This window comes from Sycon ciliatum, chromosome 3 (assembly GCF_964019385.1).
Source record: "Sycon ciliatum chromosome 3, ocSycCili1.1, whole genome shotgun sequence".
NCBI classification, from domain to species: domain Eukaryota; kingdom Metazoa; phylum Porifera; class Calcarea; order Leucosolenida; family Sycettidae; genus Sycon; species Sycon ciliatum.
In genome coordinates this window covers 16586171-16592436 of record NC_088645.1, presented here as the reverse complement: position 1 = coordinate 16592436, position 6266 = coordinate 16586171, and the positions used below count along the sequence as shown (strand labels likewise).

The window sequence follows — 6266 nt, the reverse complement described above, 5'->3', positions numbered from 1 at the left end:
GGAAGCCTGAGTCGGAAGTGACCTGGTGATAGCCGTGTTAAAGTAGATTAGCAGAAGTGGTAGGGTAAGTGTAGGCGAGCCGTGTGGTTCCGGTCCCGTGGTCAATTTCGAATACTGTGACTACTTTTGTGTCGTTTGAGGGCCTGGGGCGTATTCTCGGCGCCCTAGCTAGCAGCCCACAATGAGATCCGGATGCCTCATTGAAGCGAAGGCATGCTAGCAGTGCGGAGTCATCGCCAGGAGCGCCTGTGACTGCCGAGCCAATGCCATCCTTCGACCTTGGAGAGCTCTCCGACCATTCAGCTGAGGATGCCCTCAGTGGGTCGGAGAGTGCGAAATCAGCTTTCAAACCTGTCACCACCCGAGGCTCCCCTTCCCTTTTGGACCATCATGGTGGTGGTAATATCGTAAGTGCCGATTATCTCGTGACTGAATTTCGGACATGCATGAGTGCAATGATGGAGGAGAAGCTTGGTGTGGTTCTAACTTCTAAGTGGCGTTGATGATATTCGCCAAGAACTGAGAGCGGTTCGTGGTTCTTTGGATGCTCGACTAACCGCCCTGGAGAAAAAGATGAACTGTACCGAAAAGTCACACTTGAATGTACTAGATACGGTACGAGATTTGGAAGACAGCGTACGGGATCAAGAAGGGAGCATGGGTTTCCTGTCTGCCAAGTATGATGAAGCAGAGATACAAAGAAAAACCGAAACAGCAGTCGGGATGTGCAAAGGGCTGTAGTACGCTCACTGACGGATCGTATGGACAATGTGGTCAAAAGCACTGATCAAGCTTTGGCCACATTAACTGACGTTCTCGACAAAAGAGCGGCTGCTTTGGTATTTGAAGCTGCAGACATGAAGAAGATCTGCCAAGACCTGGATATACGAGTACAGGTCGTCGAAACCCCAAACCCGACCCCCAGTGAGACCGTTACCATGGTTACCGTGCGTACTTTGGCGAGTGCTGTAGCCGGCACGTCTCCCTCCACTCATGGTCCTAGAGTACGTGTCAAAGAAGCAGCCCCAGCTGTTGCGATTGAGGAGCATTTCGAGCGCTTCCAGAGGCAAAACAAGGCCGTACTGTACGGCCTGAAGGAGGAAACACCCCAGAACGTTCTGGAAGTGTGTAAATCCCTGATGTCTGAACCTGTTCGTGAGGCCGTAGTCTCAGCTGAGCGCCGGCGCCTGGGAGCGTCTCGCGAGTCATCATCCGATGGACCAGTACGCCATAGACCTGTCCTTGTCACGTTTGCCACGAAGGCAACGAAACTGACCTTTCTCAAAGGCCGTTTCAAGCTTCAATGCCGAAGCAAGCCAGTATTTGCCCACCATGACCTCACACCAGAACAACAACGACAACGTAAGAAGATGCTTCCAGTGTTTAAGGAACTCCGCTCCAAAGGGATCAAATGCATCATACCATTTGGTGATATCCTTGATGGCGATGGCAACCACATGACCAACCAGATCATTGCGCACCACATGACCAGCCAGGTCAATGCGCACCCCACACAGTCAGCAGCATAGGAATGTCTAGGGCTCCCCCACCAGACAGCTCCGAAAACAAGTAAGCAGCCAGTGGCACTTAGAATAGCCCACATTAACATAATATTATGTAGCATAAGAAATAAGATAACTGGTATCACCCACATCCTCTATCCACTCAACTCACCCAGTTTGATTGACATTCTTGCAGTTACGGAAACCTGGTTAGATACCAGTGTGGCTGACGCCCTCGTCCATGTACCAGGCTACACGTTATATCGACATGATAGAAAACTCAACAAAGGTGGAGGTGTCTGCTTTTTCGTGCGTGAAGCAGTAAGAGTACTGAGCTGCATTCCGAGTTCCAGTGTAGAAGCCCTATTCCTCAGAATTTCCACCAAGTGCAAATCTGGGGCTGGAGAAATGTGTATTGGATGTGTGTACCGACCACCAACAGCACCAGTTGCCTTCTGGGAGGATCTGGAACATACAGTTGATGTAGCAATTCATGGAATGAGTGCACAACTATTGCTTCTAGGCGCCTTCAATGTCGATGTTCTCCATTCATCGCAGCAGCCTCAATATCCACATCTTCAACGTCTTTGCGACAGTCTCTGCATTCGTAATGTCATTGCTGAACCAACACGAGTACCCAGCAACACCTGTATTGATCTCATCCTCGTTCCCTGTGATTTGCACAAGGATACTGCACTGAAGACCGTAACTGTGAAATCTCTTGATGGAGTCACAGGTCACTTCCTAGTCGGCATTGAGTTAGAGTTTGCACACGGCAATCCTTATAGCACCCTGCTTGGACATACAACTGCTCGCAAACCAAGTATCCGAAGTGTCTCAGCAAGTGTGTTCGGCCCTGCCGTTGAACACTCCATGACCTCTATCAATTGCACGGACATTTCGCTGGACGAGCTCACCGCCTTCTGGACAAGCACAGTTATGCACGCCATCAACAAATTCTGTCCTGTGCGCTCTGTCCCAGCTACCTCTCACCCTCGGCCTCCACCATAGTTTACGCCAGCTCTGACACAGCTGATTAGAAGGAAAGCCCATTTGCACAGAAACTGGCTCAAAGACCCTACAAATGAGTCTGCGCATCAAGCCTTCCGCGCAGCCCGCCGTGAGTATTCCCTTCTGAATCGTCGCCTGAAGCAAACCCACTTTGTTCAGCAGTTTGCTGCAAGTCGACATGATGTACGTGCTCAGTGGAAGATCATCAACCGTCTTCTTGGACGCCAGAAGCCATCTGGCACCCTTCCAGTGGACGTACCTGCTCTGACGTTAACATTTAAAGGCCAAGTCTGTGAAACATTTTCCACCCTTGCTCCAACATACCAGATCCCGAGTGGACCATGTAGTGAGTCGGCAGTTGTCACATTCCGACCCGTCACAGTGGGTGAGGTGCAGAAGCTCCTGGAAGGAGTTAATGTTTGCAAGGCAACTGGCTCAGATGGTGTACCAGCTGCTATCCTCAAAGCCAATCACCACTACCTCGCAGCAACCCTGAGAGATATCTTTAACTTAAAGAGTCGCTAACTACCGGAGTATTCCCCAGCCCTTACAAACTTGCTAATATCTGCCCTGTATATAAGACAGGAGACCGAAGTGATCCAACCAAGTAACGACCCATCTCACTCCTGACGATAGCCTCCAAGCTACTGGAGCGAATTGTATATGACCAGCTTCGCCAATATATCAGGACCCCTCATGCTACACCACTCATTCCCAATGAGCAATTCGCGTACCGTCAATCCCACTCATGTGGAGACGCACTGGCTATTTACATTGACAGTTGGCAACATTTTCTAGACACAGGAAATGTTGTAGCGGTGGCGATGTTGGACCTCAGTAAAGCTTTTGACCGTGGTCAGCATGACAAACTTCTCCTGGAGCCCCATGCGTGTGGTATAGGTGGTAAAGCCCTGGCCTGGCTCTGCAGCTACCTGTCTAGTCGTCAACAGCAAGTTGTATGTCGCCGCAACCCCCCCCCCCCCCCGGAAGAACAGTATCCTGCCAACCGTGGTGTCCCTCAGGGTTCTGTACTTGGTGTGCTTCTGTTTACCCTGTACACACGCTCTCTTCCAACATGCTTGGCTTACTCCACCAGCCAACTCTATGCCGGTGATACAAATCTCTATGTTGCAGACAAGACTGCTGGTGCAGCGATTGAAAAGCTTGAGAAAGACTTGCACTCAGTCAGCAAGTTTCTGCACTCCAGGGAACTCAAATTAAACCCGGCAAAGACTCAGTTTCTTGTCCTGCGGAAGCCCACCGTGCAGGCATCCCGTCAGTTGCGGTTCTGTGGCACTGTGGTCGAACAATCATCTTGTGCTAAGTATCTTGGCATCATTATTGATGAGCACTTGACATTCCGTCAGCAAGTTGATGCACTCCGAAAGGAGGTCAGTGCAAAAGTGAATGCATTTCGGCGCTGCAGCACCATGTTGACCAATGCAGCCAGACGCATAATTTATCTCTCTTTTGTCCAGTCTACACTGGAATATGCAAGCAATGCTTATGTACACAGTCTGCGCCAACATGAATAATTATGATTCTCTCACCCGCATCTCTCGCCGTTCATTGCGTACTGTATTTGGCTACCCACCCACCGCAGATGTCCAGTGTATTCTGTCTCGACACAACCTCACACCCATCACTATACGTTTCTCCCTTAAACTGTATCTTCTTGTATTCAGATGCGTTCATTCTTCTGCCAGCTCACTTCTATGCCGCCTTTTCTGCCTTCGTGCAAATTCTGAGGCACGTAGCCGCACCTGCACAAGGTCTCAAGTCTCGCTTGGCCTTGTGCTGCCACGAGCCTTCTCTCGATTTGGTTATTAATCTCTTTCTTATTTAGCTGCTGACCGCTGGAACTCAGTTCCGGCATCGGTCCGCCTTGCTGCTTCACCAAGTCAATTTCGTATCGCAATCCTAGATTGGCTAGGGTACCCCGTAAGGAGACCATAGGTCTGTGGAGACTGCCCTAGAGAAATATAAATAAATACGTATAGGATATTACCCAAGTACGAGGGTGTTACCTCCCGATTATCCCATGGTACGGTACTATAGGCCTGTTTCAGCCAATCAGGAGCCTTGCTGACCGGGAAATAATAGCCAATACAATCCCGCGCGGGATGATATTCATTATTAACTGGGTTCACTTTTACCGTACCTACTACGGTGCACCCTGCATTGGCATGCCCCCACCCCCTCTCGATTCGATGCAATGCATCTTGCCACTGGAGTCCTTTGGATCAGAACCCAGCGACAAAATGCACTACACAGAACCGTGAGAGGGTGAGCGCATGCCAATGCAGAGTGCACCGTCGGTACAGTAAAAGTGAACGGAGAGAACTTACCTCCGCGACTACGTCCAAAACCAGATTCCACACAAACAAACAACGAACTCCAATCACTATTCAACTCAACACTACGACACAAAGGAGACTTCGAAGTGCATCAGTTCTCATTCACTCTTTGTAAACTCGAAAACTACACAAAGTATCACCATCCGAGTGAAAATTACTACATGTAATTGCAAGGAGAGATACCGCAACAACTCGAAAAGTACAAGACGTGAAAGTGAGAGGAAAAATCTTGTACAGAATATTCAACAGTGTGAAAGAAGAAGAGCTCAGCAATCCATGTGTGATGTAGATAAGATATGGATGCAAGATGCGACCCGCAGTGATTATCATGACATCGTATCCAGCACGATTACCACAAGAACAATCTAAAACGTAGATGCTGCTACAAATCCAGTATGCCTATAATATAACAAGATCAACGTTCTTCTGATTGCATAGTGGCCGATAGTGATACAACCAAGAGTCTTGATACAACGAAATGCACTTTACTCACTGGTGCCTATGTCCGACGATATGTACAATGTGGTTACTGCCTGGACGGACAGTGTTCAGCAAGGTTCCCAAACCGTTGAAAGTTCCACGCCGATCCAATGACAAGGAAGTCAGCACCAGCATCCACAATGACGTTGTATCTCACCGTGACTTGAAGTATGGCCCTTACTTTGAACCAAATGACTATGTATCATAACAGTGCAATCTTCGTCAATTCTCTAGTCCAACTACAAAAATGCAACTTGTCTCCCGAGCTCCATCGCTCTCAAACCTTGACTGGATTGAAAAGAAAGGCAGCATCTTGTTTTTGGTATAGCTGTACCTTGGTAATTGTATTCAGAACGCAGTTGCGTCGATCCCCAAAATGCGTAGATGTACCTGGGATAAGTAGGATATTGACCCGCGTACTCGGGTGTTACCGTACCCTCATATCATCCCTCCTGCTACGCAGTCGGGATGATATTCGGGAGGTAACACCCTCGTACTTGGGTAATATCCTATACATATCATCCCGACTGCGTAGCAGGAGGGATGATATGAGGGTACGGTAACACCCAAGTACGCGGGTCAATATCCTACTTATCCCAGGTACATCTACGCATTTTGGGGATCGACGCAACTGCGTTCTGAATACAATTACCAAGGTACAGCTATACCAAAAACAAGATGCTGCCTTTCTTTTCAATCCAATCAAGGTTTGAGAGCGATGGAGCTCGGGAGACAAGTTGCATTTTTGTAGTTGGACTAGAGAATTGACGAAGATTGCACTGTTATGATACATAGTCATTTGGTTCAAAGTAAGGGCCATACTTCAAGTCATGGTGAGATACAACGTCATTGTGGATGCTGGTGCTGACTTCCTTGTCATTGGATCGGCGTGGAACTTTCAACGGTTTGGGATCCT

At 48.6% G+C, this 6266-nt stretch overlaps 1 protein-coding gene across 1 annotated transcript in view; it reads left to right on the top strand.

The window, feature by feature from the left end:
* The window catches only part of LOC135811578 (uncharacterized), a 156464-nt gene that overhangs the window by 130679 nt on the left and 19519 nt on the right, over positions 1–6266 (top strand). The gene's annotated exons all lie outside the window — the stretch shown is intronic.